The following is a 17,426-nucleotide window of genomic DNA, read 5'->3' as shown; positions in this document are numbered from 1 at the left end:
CTATGGATACAAGATTTTATACTGTAAAACAAGAGATTGTGATTTCCGAAAAGCATGGAGTGAGCAGACATCAGCGTTCTGATATCCAATCATGTTCAAGGGAAAAAAAAAAAAAAGATTGGATTTGTAACCCTGGGCTGGGTTCAGATTTTTGTGGAACTATACAACACATTAATATGCATTATGTTGCTCCTTAAAGAGGAAGTAAACTCTCCCCATTATATTCAATTCTTCTAACATATATACAGTATAATTTAGCCCCAAACGCATGTTCCTTACTGTGTTAGAAGTTTTTTTTATAAATTTGTTTCTCTCGGAGCAAACCAGCGCCATATTAACTCTTGTTCTCTGCGTCTGTAGTATAAAATACTTCCGCCCTCTGCTTAAATCTCGCGCATGCACAATCGTTTCTCAGCCAAGCCTTCTTCTAGGTCCAGTGGCTGAGCGTGTAGTCTTGCGGTATTGGAGCGCAGTGCCACTGGGAACAGATATGACAGTCATGGCACACTGCTCAATGGACTGATAGCACAAAGAATGTGCTGTGCATCGCGGGAGGCATGTGCATGCGCCGGTGACGTCATTACAGACGTAACGCTGTAACTGATTATAAAGGATTAGCTGGAGTTTTGGCTTCAATGTGTTAGTGTTTTTAAATCTGCTAGTACATCTAACACCCCCCACCCCAAGACTGGGGCAGAGTTTAGTGTCAATTTTAACCTAACCCTTTAACCCCCTGCTACCCAAACCTAACCCCTGGTCTAATCCCTAATGTTGATTTAACTCTTCAGAAGCTTTTTTATCATGCATCTAAAACTTCAGCAGCAAAAGAAGGTGTTTGTAATTTTCTCCAAGCCTTATGATGGCCCTATTCTCTATTCCAGTGGTCTCCAAACTGTGGCCCAGGGGCCAGATGCAGCCCTTTGCTTACTTTTATTTGGCCCTTGGGGCACTATTTCATCCACTGAGACCAGTGAGGGTACACAATTCCTCCCCATGGCACCAATGATGGGGCACAATTCCTCCCAATGACACCAACGTTGGGGCAGAATTCCTCCTAATGACACCAACGAACGGGCAGAATTCCTCATAACGAAACCAACGAACGGCAGAATTCCTCTCAATGATGCCAACATTTGGGCCCAATAACGGGGCACAATTCCTCCCACTGGCACCAAAGATGGGTCATTGTTTTTTCCCCGCTGACGTCGGGACCTTTTCCGGCCCCTCTAAAGTCTGCATTACAGTAAACTGGCTCCTTGTTTAGAAAGGGAATGTGTGATATGACCTATTAAGGTATCTCCCTAAAACGTTATATATATTGGAGAATCTGGACTTTTAAAGTGAAAACACCAGTTGTGCCCAGCATCCACATCAAGCCAAAGCGTTTTTTTTCTACTATGAATCAACTGTAACAAAACCCTTGGACTCTTGGATGGATGTTTGGTGCTCCCATTGGATTGTATGTATATAGATTCTCAACTTTGGTTCCTTTCCTTATTCCTAAGGGGAGTCCCCATTTTGTGGTGTGCTGCTGAACCAGAGCCACCGTGCCCAGTGACAATCTGAATCCATCGTTCTTGTGTTTCATCAATAAGACTCTAAGACCCTGTACACACGGTCGGAGATCTCCACAACCAAATCCGTCGGATTTTGTCTGTCAGATTTTGTCCGTCGGATCTTGTCCGAAACTGTTGCATACACACGGTCGGGCCAAGTTGGCGAAAAATCCGATCTTTCAGAACGTGATGACATAATTTCGTTACGATGGGACTACATTCAGGCTAGTAGCCAATAGCTTTGATGTAGGAATTTGATCTGAGCATGCGTGGCACTTGGTCCGATGAAAATGCTCTACACATGATCGGATTAGGTCCGTCTGGCCCAGTTGGTCGGGAAATATTTCCAACATGTTGGAAAATTGGGTCGGACGGAGATTCGGACGGAATCAGTCCGATGCATACCACACACAGTCGGATTATCTGACGACACGGTCCGATAAGACGCAATCTAACAGAGGTTCTAACAATTCCCTACTTTATTCAAAATGAAAATAAAATTTAGTTTCAGATACAATTAAAAATGTAACTGTTGGAATCGGAAAGTCACAAAGGAACTTCTGATCTCCCAACAGGTTGGCTTTTCAGTTTGTCTTCTACATTACGTGAGATGACCACCAGTGACATCAGTGGCTTGGATAGAGGCAGCTGTGATCCATCTCTTTCTGGTCCTCGTGTATTTATCTCGGTTCAGTATCCAGTCCTAATCACAGCGTTCGTCACTCAGTGGGTGTGAGCTGAAACCTGAAGAACAGACCTAACCTGTCTACACACAGTCAGCCAGTGTATATCACAAGGCATCAGACGGTTCCTCTAGTGCCCTCAGACATCTGGATTCTCCTACGACTCTCAGACACCCGTACAAACCTGCACAAGGTGAGCATCTGCCTCAGTCTTCAGCTATTGTACCATTGAGGTCCATCTTTTGTATTATGGCTTACACAACAACCACAGAAAGGGGGGTCTCAGCTTATACCAAATCATTCCAAATTGGTTCCATATTGTCTAAACTACCATAATGGCATTAATAAGTTGTTAGGCTGTAGAGATAGTAAACTGGTTACATGTCGGGGACTCATTTGATATTGGCATCAATAGCTTTGAATTCTGAAAAGGATTCATAGGTGCTGTCAAGGGGGAGTTTGTAAACCTTGCCTGTGGGGGTCACGAGCTGTTACGATTCCAGTTTGAAGCAAACCTTGATCATTACCTTTTCTGCACTTAATCGATTGGTCACCTGAAATAGTTCTTGGTATAGGAAAACACTTGACGCTGCCCTGTAGGGGGAGGTGTTTTGTAGTTCACATAGATGGCTGGTGAGGATGTAACTGGTAAGCATGCAGCACGGGCAGAGAGTACAGGGTGATATCAGCTCACAAGCTTTCTGGCATGATGGGGGGGTGGGGGGGGGTGCCCTGCCATCATAATGCAGACAATCATTAGCCCCAAGTTCTGTCCCATGGGGGATGCATAGCCCTGGGAAGGTTTCCAATTTCTAAAAAAATAAGTAAATTTACATAGGACTTGGTGGGGGGGGGGGGCTGGAGGTAAATCACATGGCAGGGGAACACACAAAAGTGAAAGTACACATTCACTGTATTCACACCAGTCCACATGCTAAAGCACATGCGGGTGGTTGTACATTGTGAGGGGGGGGGGGGGGTGTTGCATCACACATACTTTTTACCTTTCTCTTTCATTCTTTCTCACTTGCTTTCTATGCATTCTTGTGATTAGGACACAGATCAATAGATATGATATGAACCAGCATACACACCTACACAGTCTTTTAATAAATACACACCTACACAGTAAATATATATATATATATATATATATATATATATATATATATATATATACATATATATATATATATATATATATATACACACACACACACACACACACACACACACACAGTATCTCACAAAAGTGAGTACACCCCTCACAATTTTTTTTTTTAATATTTTATTATCTTTTCATGTGACAACACTGAAGAAATTACCCTTTGCTACAATGTAAAGTAGTGAGTGTACAGCTTGTATAACAGTGTCAATTTGCTGTCCCCTCCAAAAAACTTGACACACAGCCATTAATGTCTAAACCGCTGGCAACAAAAGTGAGTACACCCCTAAGTAAAAATGTCCAAATTGGGCCCAATTAGCCACCCCCCCCCCCCCGGTGTCATGTGACTCGTCAGTGTTACAAGGTCTCAGATGTGAATGGGGAGCAGGTGTGTTAAATTCGGTGTTATCGCTCTCACTCTCTCATACTGGTCACTGGTAGTTCATCATAGCACCTCATGGCAAAGAACTCTCTGAGAAGCTGAAAAAAAGAATTGTTGCTCTCAGGGCAGCCATCAGAAATTGTGGGGCCACTTAGACAGCTTTAGGCCTGCCCCCCCCCCCCCCCCCCCAGGCCTGACTGTCAACATTCCCCAGCGTGTGCCAACTGGCCGTCCCACTGAATATGCCCACTATCAAGTCCTTCTGTGCACACACCTTTTATTTTAACACTTACAACATCATATATTAAAATGAACAGTGTATTATAAGTCATCAGTGCTTTCATATGTATATTTTGCCCAAAAGAGACATCTCAAACCAGCAGCTGTACGCTCACAGCCCCCCTCACACTTGCAAGCTCGAAGCCCCAGTCACACTAGTATGCTCACAGCCCCTCTTCACATATGTTCTCTCTCAACCCCCTCACACTTGTATGTTCTCAGCCCCCTAACACCTGTACGTTCTCAGCCCCCCTCACACCTGTATGTTCTCAGCCCCCCCTCACCTGTACGCTCTCAGTCCCCCTAACATCTGTACGCTCTCAGCCCCCCTCTCAGCTGTACGCTCTCAGCCCTCCTAACACCTGTACGCTCTCAGCCCCCCTCTCACCTGTATGCTCTCAGCCCCCCTCACACCTGTATGCTCTCAGCCCCCCTAACACCTGTATGCTCTCAGCCCCCCTCACACCTGTACTCTCTCAGCCCCCTAACACCTGTATGCTTTCAGCCCCCCTAACACCTGTACGCTCTCAGGCCTCCTAACACCTGTACTCTCTCAGCCCCCCTAACACCTGTACTCTCTCAGCCCCCCTCTCACCTGTACGCTCTCAGCCCCCCTCTCACCTGTACGCTCTCAGCCCCCCTCTCACCTGTACGCTCTCAGCCCCCAACACCTGTACTCTCTCAGCCCCCCAACACCTGTAGGTTCTCAGCCCTCCTCTCACCTGTACGCTCTCAGTCCCCCAACACCTGTACGCTCTCAGTTCCCCTAACACCTGTACGCTCTCAGCCCCCCTAACACCTGTATGCTCTCAGCCCCCCTAACACCTGTATGCTCTCAGCCCCCTCTCATCTGTACGCTCTCAGCCCCCCTCTCACCTGTACGCTCTCAGCCCCCCTCTCACCTGTACGCTCTCAGCTCCCCTAACACCTGTACGCTCTCAGCCCCCCTAACACCTGTACGCTCTCAGCCCCCCTCTCACCTGTATGCTCTCAGCCCCCCTAACACCTGTACGCTCTCAGCCCCCTAACACCTCTACGCTCTCAGCCCCCCTCTCACCTGTATGCTCTCAGCCCCCCTAACACCTGTACACTCTCAGCCCCCCTCTCACCTGTATGCTCTCAGCCACCCTCTCACCTGTACGCTCTCAGCCCCCCTAACACCTCTACGCTCTCATCCCCCCTAACATACACTCTCAGCCCCCCTCTCACCTGTACGCTCTCAGCCCCTCTCTCATCTGTACGTTCTCAGCCCCCCTAACACCTGTACACTCTCAGCCCCCATAACACCTGTACACTCTCAGCCCCCCTAACACCTGTACGCTCTCAGCCCCCCTATCACACACACACGTACACAGGCACACACATATGTACACAGACACACACACACATGTACACAGGCACACACACACATGTACACATGCACTGGCACACACACACACATATGTACACAGACACACACATGTACACATACCCCCTTGAATGTAACTGACAGTGTCCCCTTTTCATTATTTGTGCAGCATTTATTACTCACTGGGGTAGATTTACTAAAACTAGTGCACTCAGGATCTGGTGCAGCTGTGCATTGTAGTCAATCAGCTTCTAACCTCAGCTTGTTCAATTAAGCTTTGGTAATAAAACCTGAACACTGATTGGTTTCTATGCAGAAGTGAGTCTGATTTTGCACTCTCCAGCTTTAGTAAATAAACCCCACTGTGTTCTCCTTCTGCACAGCGTGGCCATCCTGACCATGGGCATGTGAAGCCCGCTGGGTCTCTGTTGCTGGATTAGGTGCATGCTGGCTACCGAGCATGCACCTTCTGATCCCGATCTCGTGCACGTGCAGTGTGAAGGAAGCATGCCCCACTGCTTTTCGTCCTGGTTTCCATAGCGATGGTGGTGTCGCAGGAAGTTCTCCTAGCAATGCTTCATTTCCGGTTTTAAAATAACGCAATGCTAGCAGCGGGATTTGCCAAATGACTCCTGAAATTGATGACACAGTAATCCCAGGAGCCAATGCAGTCGCAAAAATAAAATTTCTCGGAGAAATCTGCATGAAAAACAAAGAAAAAGGTGCTAGACTAAGAAATATCTAAATATACCCAAAATGAGGGGGGGGGGGGGGGGGCGGTGGTCTTTTGAACAAGACCAAGTTGCATTTTTGCTTGGAACGCCACTTTAGGAGCATATTAAATAAGGGTATTAGCCAGTGCATACCAAAGGGTAATACATTTAAAATAACTAATAAAAGCCCTGGGTGCCTTAATGCCAACGTAAAAATTCATATAAAAGCACAGGAGAAGGCCTTTAAAAAATGCAAGACTGATGGATCATCATCAGCATTCCAACTGTATAAAGAATTCAATAAGAAATGTAAGGGTGTAATCAGGGCAGCTAAGATAGAACATGAAGGGCACATAGCAGAGAAGAGTAAGAAAAACCTTTAAACCTTTAAAAGACCTTTAAGTACATAAATAGTAAACGAGGGAGGACAGATCATATTGGCCCCATAAAGAAAGATGAAGGGATTCTGGTTACAAAGGATGGTGAGAGGACGAAGGTTTTGAATGTATTCTTCTCCTCAGTCTTCACGAGGGAATTGGGGAGCTTCAGTAACCAAAACTGCAATGTTTATCCTCATGATACGGCACAGGAAGCACCCGCATGGTTAACAGAGGATAAAATCAGAAACAGATTTGAAAAACTTAACATAAATAAGTCACCATATGGCTTTCAACCGAGGGTCCTCAAGGAGCTCAGTCAAGTAATTGCCAGACCGATTGGAGAAAAGCCAATGCAGCACCTCTCTATAAAAAAGGACCAAGATATATCCCTGGGAACTACAGACTAGTTAGCCTAACATCAATGGTACCCTGTTTCCCCTAAAATAAGACCTAGCATGAGTGTCGGTGATGGCTGCAATATAAGCCATACCCCCCAAATAAACCCCATCCTCTTTCCCCAAAAATAAGACCTACCCTGAGAATAAGACATAGAAGGACTTTAACTAGGGCTTATTTGGGGGGTAGGGCTTATATTGCAGCCATCGTCGACAATTACGCTAGGTCTTATTTTAGGGGAAACAGGGTATGCAAGCTCTTGGAAGGGATGCTAAGGGACTATATACAAGATTTTAGTAATGAAAACGGTATCAGTAATCAGTAATCAGCATGGATTCATGAAAAATCGTTCTTGCCAAACAAATCTATTAAACTTCTATGCGGAGGTGAGCTGCCATCTAGATGAAGGAAGGCCCGTAGATGTTGTGTATCAGGATTTTGCAAACGCATTTGATACAGTTCCCCACAAATGTTTACTATACAAGCTAAGGTCTGTCCGCATGGACCAAAGGGCAAGTACCTGGATTGAAAACTGGCTACAAGGGCAAGTTCAGAGGGTAGTGATAAATGGGGGTTACTCAGAATGGTCCAATGTGGAAAGTGGGGTCCCTCAGGGTTCTGTCCTGGGACCAATCCTATTTGATTGATTCATAAATGATCAGCTCAATCTCTGTATTTGCGGACGATACTAAGCTAAGCAGGGCAATAGCTTCTCCGCAGAATGTGGAAAGCTTGCAAGAAGATCTGACCAAATTAATGTGGTGAGCAACTACATGGCAAATGAGGTTTAATGTAGAAAAATCTGAAATAATGCATTTAGGTGGCAAAAACATGAATACAATCTATACACTGGGGGGAGAACCTCTGGGGGAATCTAGGATGAAAAAGGACCTGGGGGTCCTAGTAGATGATAGGCTCAGCAAGTTTCTGCAAGCAAAGCCAATAGAATATTGGCATGCATTAAAAAGGGAATTAACTCCAGAGATAAACAACAATTCTCCCACTCTACAGGACTCTGGTCCGGCCTCACCTGGAGTATGCCATCCAATCCTGGGTTCCAGTCCACAGGAAGGATGTACTGGAAATGGAGCGAGTACAAAGAAGGGCACCAAAGCTAATAAAGGATCTGGAGGATATTAGTTATGAAGAAAAGTTGCGAGCACTGAACTTATTCTCTCTGGAGAAGAGACGCTTCAGAGGGGATATGATTTCAATGTACAAATACCGTACTGGTGACCCCATAATAGGGATAAAACTTTTCAGCGAAAGGGCATTTAAAAAGACTCACGCCCATTCACTAAAATTAGAGGAAAAGCGATTTAACCGGAAGCTACGTAAAAGGGTAAGAACGGTAATAATGTGGAATTCTCTTCCACAAGCAGTGGTTTCAGCGGGGAGCATAGATAATTAAAAAAAACTATTAGATAGGCACTTAAACAACCAAAACATACAGGGATTTACAATGTAATGTTGATATAAAAGCGCACACACACACACACAGGTTGGACTTGATGGACTTGTGTCTTTTTTCAACCTTACCAACTATAAGCTCGTCACCAGGGTTTGAGGTGGGTGCACTCATTGACTCTCCAACAGAATTTGAGGTGGGTGTACTCACTGGATCTTCAAACTGAGTGTGAGGTGGGTGTACTTTCTGGATCTCTGACTGATTCTGAGGTGGATGTACTCACTGAATCTGAGGTGGGTGTGTGGCTCTGCAACAGGGTTTGAGGTGGCGTACTCATTGGCTCTCTAACCAGGTTTGAGGTGAGTGTACTCACATGCTCTCCAACAGAGTTTGAGTTGGGTGTGTTAATTGGCTCTCCAACAGAGTTTGAGGTGGGTGTACTCACTGGCCCTGCAACAGAGTTTGAGGTGGGTGTACTCACTGGTTCCCTAACAGGGTTCGAGGTGGGTGCACTCATTGGTTCTCTAACAGAGCTTGAGGTGGGTGTACTCATTGGCTCTTAAACAGAGTTTGAGGTGAGCATACCCATTGGCTCTTAAACAGTTTGAGGTGAGCATAATCATTGGCTCTTAAACAGAATTTGAGATGGATGTACTCAACAGCTCTGCAACAGAGTTGAGTTTGAGGTAGGTGTGCTCACTAGCTTTCCAACAGAGTTGAGTTTGAGGTAGGTGTGCTCACTAGCTTTCCAACAGAGTTTGAGGTGGGTGTGTTCATTGGCTCTGCAACAGGGTTTGAGGTGGGCATGCTTATTGGCTCTCTAACAAGGTTTGAGGTGGGTGTACTCACTGACTCTCCAATGGAGTTTGAGGTGAATGTACTTACTGGCTCCCCAACAGAATATGAGGTGGGTGTACTCACTGGCTCTACAACAGGGTTTGAGGTGGATGTACTCACTGACTCTCAGCGTTTAAGGTGGGGCGAGTATTCTCGGTCTGGGAAGTGAATACAAATGTATATCCTTCCTGGAAAGGGGAAAAGTGGAAGGACATAGACATACAACACAAAGGGTGCTTGTAAATAAGTCTAGAAACAACTCAAGGCTGCCCTCTTTGGCAACTGACCATTTAACCCTAAGTAACACTGTCTTGTGACCAGCCACCTCACCTTCAGGACTAGGGCTTGGTGTGGAGATCAACAGAGACCCCAGAAGATAAGCTGATCTTCAAATCAACCCTCTATCATTTATTTTTTAAAGGTAACTTTTATTAGATATAAAAGATAGCAAATTAAATTTATAGTGAAAAAACGTTTACACAAACAGGTAGCATGGTAGTAAACAAAATGTCCATTAATTACAGAACCAGCACAGAAAAGAAAATGGCGTATTTTGACCAGAACATAAAAAAGGAAAAAGAAAGAAAGGGGGAGGTGGATACATACTCAAAGCATACGGAGTGAGTCAGATATGTTGCAAGATCAGGAGGTATCACTCAAGCGCTATAGTGGTTTCAGAGTCTACCCAAAGTGAAACCCTCCATCATTAACCAACCAACCATTGACGCCCAAGATATTTACCAATCCCTTTTTGACCCCACCCTTGATTAATCTCTTTGCAAGTCAATATTGACTACTTTGGGGAGTACTGCCCTAAACAAATAGAACAAATACCTCCCTAAATAGGCTACACAAGTAGTATCCCCAGGGCCGTCTTTAATATTGATTGGACCCTGGGCAAAACTTTTGTCGGGGCCCCCCCATGCAGTTTTGCTCTCCACCTGCTCTGTGACATACAATAAATAGCAGCTAGACTCAAAATCAGTTTACTGAATCAGATCAGGCAGCTATTGCGATTGGTTGCCAGAGGTTACAGTGTATCATTATCGCTCACTGACTGGTTGCTAGAGGTTACAGCACACATTATGGCTCACTGATTAGTTACTAGAGGTTACAGTACATGATTTCTGCTTGTTGATTGGTTGCTAGAGATTACTGTGTATATGACCTCAGCGGGGGCATGATCTACATATCAATGCCGCCGGCTGCCGCTATTTACATATGAATGCAGCCGCTATTTACATGTAAACACAGGGTCTGCAGGTGAGTCATCTGTACACAATAGGGGAGAGCTGGACAGCATTAGTAACAGCACTTCACACTGAGATATTGGGACACAGCACGGGACTAAAACGTCAAGGGACGAGGGAATTTAAACCAGGATAGTTGGCAAGTATGAGGCAGCTGCTTTGGGCCCCACAACAATGACAGGGCCCAGGGCAGCTGCCCCTTTTGCCCTGTCTTAAAAACGGCCCTGAGTATCCCAAATAGCAAGGATAACTTGCCATAAATTTGTGGGGGTATTGAATTTTAAGTCTGTTAACTTGCTGCACATTTTCACTGGCAAGTTGTACACTTGTAGAGCGCTTGAAGAACAAGTTCTAGTTGGCATTTTTCCAATTTGTAGAAAATTTGTGTGTCTCTAGCAAGAGCAAAGTGGCAGTGGTGAGTCTTCAGCAAGACTGCTCCCTGTGGTGGGATGACTATTGCACAACATAACTGAAGTGGAACTTGCAGCAGACTTGCAGAATGTTTTGCAAAGAAAGTTGATCTGGAGTCATGCAATGCGGACTTACTGCAATTGAGCAACAAACTTGTGAAGCCTGGCAAGTCTAGCATTAGCTTAGCAAGTTATTTTCAAACGTTCAGCTCAATTGCTTGCTATCTGGGATGTGGTGGAACCTTATAGTGATCAGTCACACATGATTGAAGTAGTGTGTGTGTGGTCATTCAAGATCCATCAATACAACATCGTTTCCAGCTACAGCACCAATGCTTAAACCAACCACAGATTTCCAAAAAAAGATAATTGGGGAAATCTGTATTTGCTTCTTATCTCTGCTACATAGTTGGTGTGACACAAGCCTTTGGGCTCAACTACACAGGTGGTTTTAATTTAGAGTTGCTAAGTGATTCAACTATATGTGGCATCATATTTGATGCCACACCTGACTAGGTGATAATTTACAAAACCACTCTGATTGCAGAAGCTACACGTTCCCATAACATGTGGCACTGCACCTGTTCTACAATATGTGTGGTGCCTTGTTGCAGTGCCATTGTTTGTGAATGGCAATCCAACCAGTGGTGCATTTTGGTTTTGTGCTGCCCTAGGCAATACTAAAACCGGGCACCCCCCTCATCTAAATTCGTCCCATTCCAGCCGATTTAAAATTGCGCACACTTGTGCAACAGCAACAAACATCCATAGGCGATTGCTTTCAAAGCCTTTACAGCAGGGGTAGGCAAGCTCGGCCCTCCAGCCTTGGTGAAACTACAAGTCCCATGAGACATTGCAAGACCCTGCCAATCACAGGCGTGACTTCTAGAGGTAGAGGCATGATGAGTAGTTTCACCACAGCTGGAGGGCCGAGGTTGCCTACTCCTGGTTTACAGATTACCACTTTCTATTTACACAGGAGGTCTGGTGCTAGAGTTACTGCACATGATCTGATGTTCGCGGTGATACCTCAAATAGTTGTGTGCATGCGGGACTGACACGTTTCGCATTTTTCAGGACCCCAGGACAGGGGTACTTACATTTTTTTTTATAATTTTTTTTTTGTTTTTTCACACTGTTGCTTACATTTTTTTTAAATCACTTTTATTGCTGTCAGAAGGAAAGTAAACATCCTTGTGACAGCAATAAGCAGTGACAAAAATTTTTTAGGTGGGTGCAAACAAACTGAAAAAAAAAATCAGTTGCAGCCTCACTGTGCCCATTAAACACAGCCACTGTGCCATCAATTGCCACCACTATGCCCATCAAACGCAGCCACTGTGGCATCAATTTCCGCCACTGTGCCCATCAAATGCTCCCACTGTGCCATCAAATGCTGCCACTGTGCCCATCAAATGCTCCCACTGTGCCGTTAAATGCTAGCACTGTGCCCATCGAATGCTGCCACTGTGACCCCCACCCGCTCACCGTCTGCCCGACACATATCCTGTCTCAGTGGGGCAGCAGGTGACGGTGAGTGGTGTCCTCCTGACCTCCATATGTCTTCTCCCGTCCTCTCCTATAGGCCATTGCACACCTGATCTCATTGTCCATCCTGCGGTCCAGTCCATTGTGATGAGCCAGGACGCTGAGCAGCCACCGAGTGTGATGGGCCGCTGCAGGGGGGAGTCGGAGGGCTCCGTGTCACCCAGGCACCCAGGAAATCCCCAGATCTCTAGCACTTGAGCGTTAATTCCTTTCAATGGCCAGAATAAATAATTATTTTGGCCAATTAAATGAATTAATGTCAAAGTGCTTGATGACTTGTCTTACATTTATTCTTTAGTTATAGAAAAATATATAAAGCTGCGCCAACCCTCTAATATGTGTAATGTGAGATAATAAAAATAAAAACTATAATTAATTAGCAGATAAATAATTAATACAATTATGCAAAACACCTCAAATTGTGTATAGATAGCAAAAAAAGCCAAAAAATGGCAAAAGAAAAAAGTCCAATCTAGGAAAAGTTCATAGGTGAATCCAAATAACGAACGTTAGTGTTCCTAAATAACAGCACCACAGTGGTTCAACACTTTCCAAAGCGCATGAAGTGCCCGTCACCATATGTTGAATGCGCTTACCAGAAAATATATGAAATGAAGCATATATATATGGTCGGTGGATCACATCCAAGTTAACCTTCCTTCACTGGGTCAACAATCTCTTAGCGGTATTTCCAGGATAGTAATCTGTTCCGTGGTCTCAAAATAAAGAAAAGTACGTAGATAAAACACAGCATATAGGAGCAATGTAAAAAGCCGGCCGGCAAACAGGAGCCCGTCCTCCTCTCCTACAATGTGGTGGCGTCACTGTTATGTCACTGTTTAGTTATATTCTTGTTGCTTTTGTTCAACTTCTATGTCACAGAGATATATACTATGAAACATATAAGCGCCACACTTTTATGGTTTATTATTACAAGTGCTTGATGAGCCTAAAAGCGTTAGGCCGCGTACACACGCGAGGACTGTTCGCCCAACTTTGTCCGTCAAACAGTTTCAGCAAACAGTCCGCTCAAAATTAGCATGGACGGACATGGCCACACACGACGAACGAACAGTTTGCTGAAACCGTGCGCGATGACGTGAACAGCACGTACGACGGGACGAAAAATACGACGTCCTATACACTGCATTATAACTTTCGGCGTGTAAATCCTTTCTGAGCATGCGCGGAACTTAGTTTGACGAACAAGCCTACACACGAGGGGACTGTTCGCTGAAACAAAGTTTCAGCGGACAGTTTTTCGGAAATTCCGAAAAACCTTGTTCAGCGGACTGTTCGCTGAAACTGTCCGCTGAAAGCCCACACACGAGCGGACTGTCCGCCGAAACACTGTTCAGCGGACAAAGTTGGGCGAACAGTCCCCGCGTGTGTACGCGGCCTTAAACCGCACCTCCCAACTTTTTGAGATGGGAATGTGGGACACCTATCAGCAAAAGTAAGCAGGCATAGGACACACCCCTTGCCCCACCTCCTTTAAGGAGAATTGTACCAAAAAAAATAAAAATAAGATTGGTTAAATCCACAAGTGATTTTTTACCACTACTATTCCTTTATATTGGCTTTTGGATTTTTAAAATGCAGCAATTTAGAAATTAGATGAAAGGTTTTGATAGATAAAAAGTGCATTTTATATACATCTATATAGATCAGACCAAAATGAGGGACAAATGAGGAGGAAAGAGGGACAGAGGGACAGAGGGACATTTCTCCAAATCAGGGACAGTCCGGAAGCTATAGTTAAACACACTTACCAAGCGCCAAGCGTTCTTTTAGACAAAAGCTGCCTCCAGAAGAAAAGGCATCTAGGAGAGACGGTAAACCATCCAGTGTTCTCGAGGTCTTAATGGAAAGTAATGCCCTGTACACACGGTCAGACATTCAGACGACAAAATCCGCCAGATTTTTTTAGACCGATTTTGGCCCGAACTTGTCTAGCATACACACAGTCGCACAAAGTTGTCAGAAAATCAGATCGTTCAGAACGAGGTGACGTAAACCACGTACGACAGGACTATAAAGAGGGCAGTAGCCAATAGCTTTCGTCTCGTAATTTATTCTGAGCATGCGTGGCACTTTGTCCATTTGTCCATTACAAGCGATCGGAATTTAAATGATTGAATTTTGTTATGGGAACATTTTTGATCCAGCTCTCAAACTTTGTGTGTCAGAGATTCAGACGGAAAAAGTCAGATGGAGCCCAAACACGATCGGATTTTCCGACAACGCAATCCAGTCGCACATTTTCCGTCGGAAAGTCAGACCGTGTGTACAGGGCATAATACTTTCCTTACTCCATGGTCCTGCAACAGCTGGTGGTATGCTCCTCTTTAAAATCAGATTGAGCAATTTTACGTCAGCACGTACAATGCAGGACCAGCAGTGGCCACTTGGCCTGCACTGTACATGATAACACTGGTTTGGGGGAGGTAGTAGCAAGACCTCCTGAAGACCAGCAAGAAAAGCAGCTTAGGGGGACTAATCATCACAACTGGAACAGGCTAGGAAGAAGTCTGGATCTCTAGAAAAACTAGCTGTATATTTTCCACCTGCTATAGAGGGTGGACAGATTACATTTTTAAGACTGGATTTTGGGCCCTTTTTTGCAGTTTTTCAGGTGGACCGGATCGGACCCTACATTCATCCCTATGGAGCTATCTGATCCTGTCTGCAAAATCCAGGTGGTCCTATTTTCCATCTGTCTGGCAGATCAGATATGATTGGATGAAAACGGTCAGGCGGTCCATTTTCACCCCGATCTCCCCCATAGAGGAGAGTGGGGCTGTGTCCGTCTCCGCTCTGCTCAGTAAGCAGACATGGACCTGTCATCCGCCTGCTCAGCAGGGATCAGCGGAGCGATACCCCGCTGAGCAAGCAGATTCCATTCCATGGAGGCACCCATATGAAAGGGGACTTAGGCTTTAAACACTTGCCAACTGCTGCACGCTGATATACCTTGGCACAATGGCAGCTGTGGGCAAATGGGCGTACCTGTACACCCCCTTTAATTGGCGGGGCTAGCGGGCCCGCACACCCCCACCGCATAACATCTTGACCGTGCCTACGTGACTTGCGGACTCGATGTCCGCTGGTCTCCCAGCGATCGTGTCACAGAGCCGCAGAATGGGGAGATGTAAACTGGTCCCCGTTCTGCCTTGTGACATGACAGAGACCACCACTTCCTATCATCGGGAGCAGGGATCGCTGTCATGTGAGTTAAAGCCCCCACAGTTAGAATCACTCCCTAGGACACACTTAATCTCTTCATCGCCCCCTAGTGTTTAACCCCTTTACTGCCAGTGTCATTTACACAGGAATCAGTGCATTATTATAGCACCGATCGTTGTATAAATGACGGTGGTCCCAAAAAAGTGTCAAAAGTGTCCGATGCGTCCGCTATAATGTCGCAGTCTTGATAAAAATCGCAGATCGCTGCCACTACTAATAAAAAAAAATAATAATAAAAATGTCATAAAACTATCCTCTAATTTGTAGACGCTATAACTTTTGTGCAAACCAATCAATATACGCTTATTGCGTTTTTTTTTTTTCCCCAAAAATATGTAGAATACATATCAGCCTAAACTGAGAAAAAATTTATTTTTTATATATATATTTTTTGGGGGGGGGGATGTTTATTAAAGCAAAAAGTAAAAAATATTGCTTTTTTTTTCCAAATTGTCATTTTTTGTTTGTAGCGCAAAAAATAAAAACCGCAGAGGTGATCAAATACCACCAAAAGAAAGCTCTATTTTTGGGGAAAAAAGTACAATTTTGTTTGGGTGCAACGTTGCACGACCGCGCAATTGTCAGTTAAAATGACGGAGTGCCGAATCGCAGAAAGTGCTCTGGTCAGGAAAGGGGTAAAATCTTCCAGATCTAAAGCCAATTTTTTTTTAAAAAGTTGGCTTTAGATAACAAGTAGAAAATGGCTAAAACCACTATTCATTTTTTTTGTTTGTTTTTCCACAATCTGTGTTCCATTGGGGAGAATTCTCTTCACTGCCTGTCCTGTAGACACAATAGGAATTAAGATGAAATCTCTCCAAAGTAAGAAGAGTACCCTGTTACAATATAGTGTCCCCATTCAAAGATTTGGTGACAACTCATATGTTTGCCTTTTCCCTTCCAGCAGTTTAAACAAAAAATATAATGACGTGTTAATGATTACAGAGCTGCATTCATTTTCTTTTATTTATTTTTTTGTCTTTTATATCTGCCTGGAGTTCAGATTTACATGGGGAAAAAAACGATGGGAAACCATATAGTTTTGCAATAATTATCACAACAAGCACATTGCATAATGTTGTGAAACAATGGCCACTGAGTGACGACATGGCTCTGAAGTAATCTGTTTGCACAAGCAGGAACATTTATAAATCTTTCATATTACTCCATCCTTTGACAGATCTTAAATCCTGAACATGTTTTCAATATTTAAAGGTCAGCTTTTTATGCCAATATCATACTGTAAACCCCAATCCAGCTTTAAACTTTATTTAATTTTTTTTAGATTTTTGGCCCCTCGCACATAGGAAGGTCTATCTACTGTCCTACCTCCCGGCACCCAGCCTCTGCAGCCCATCGGAGTCTATAGCAGGAGTGCCCGATCCATTAGGAGCATCGCCCCCCCTACCGGGCACCAGACTCATACAGTTTGTATGAATTTTTTTTTTTGCAAGCCACATGGTTAGAGCCTGAGGCTCTAATTGGCATGAAAAAGGTTGGGTTCGGGGCGTAGTGCTCCACTTGTGACAATAACAAATTAATATTCGCTATTGTCTTCCGGCTTCTCCTCCCAGCCAATCAGGACAGGAGGTGGACCGGTATGGCCGGGAGGAGAAGCTGAGGAAGCCACGGAAGGGTGAGTGTGACTGTTACTGTGGAGAGGCTGAGTGTGGGCGGACCTGAAGGCGGGGTTTGTTTGCCCCCCCCAAAAAAAAAGTTTAGCACCAGCTGCTACTGGTCTATAGGATTATCCCTGTAAGGTCCCTTGCACATGGGCATTCTGGTGTGGTAAACCAGACAGTTGAGACACATTTTAATGCGCCTT

General features: G+C 44.7%; 1 protein-coding gene across 1 annotated transcript in view; it reads left to right on the top strand.

Moving 5' to 3' along the window:
* Positions 1–2,342: 2,342 nt before the first annotated feature.
* Positions 2,343–17,426, top strand: part of ELF5 (E74 like ETS transcription factor 5) — a 77,084-nt gene continuing 62,000 nt past the window's right edge. The window contains exon 1 of the mRNA XM_077462854.1: positions 2,343–2,432. The gene's annotated coding sequence lies outside the window, so the exon portion shown is untranslated. The remainder of the gene's footprint in view (positions 2,433–17,426) is intronic.

The sequence above is a fragment of the Lithobates pipiens genome, unplaced genomic scaffold (genome assembly GCF_037356315.1).
Source record: "Lithobates pipiens isolate NorthernLeopardFrog02 unplaced genomic scaffold, aLitPip1_a1.2 Scaffold_10, whole genome shotgun sequence".
Lineage (NCBI taxonomy): Eukaryota > Metazoa > Chordata > Amphibia > Anura > Ranidae > Lithobates > Lithobates pipiens.
This window is presented reverse-complemented; position numbering and strand designations above follow the sequence as displayed.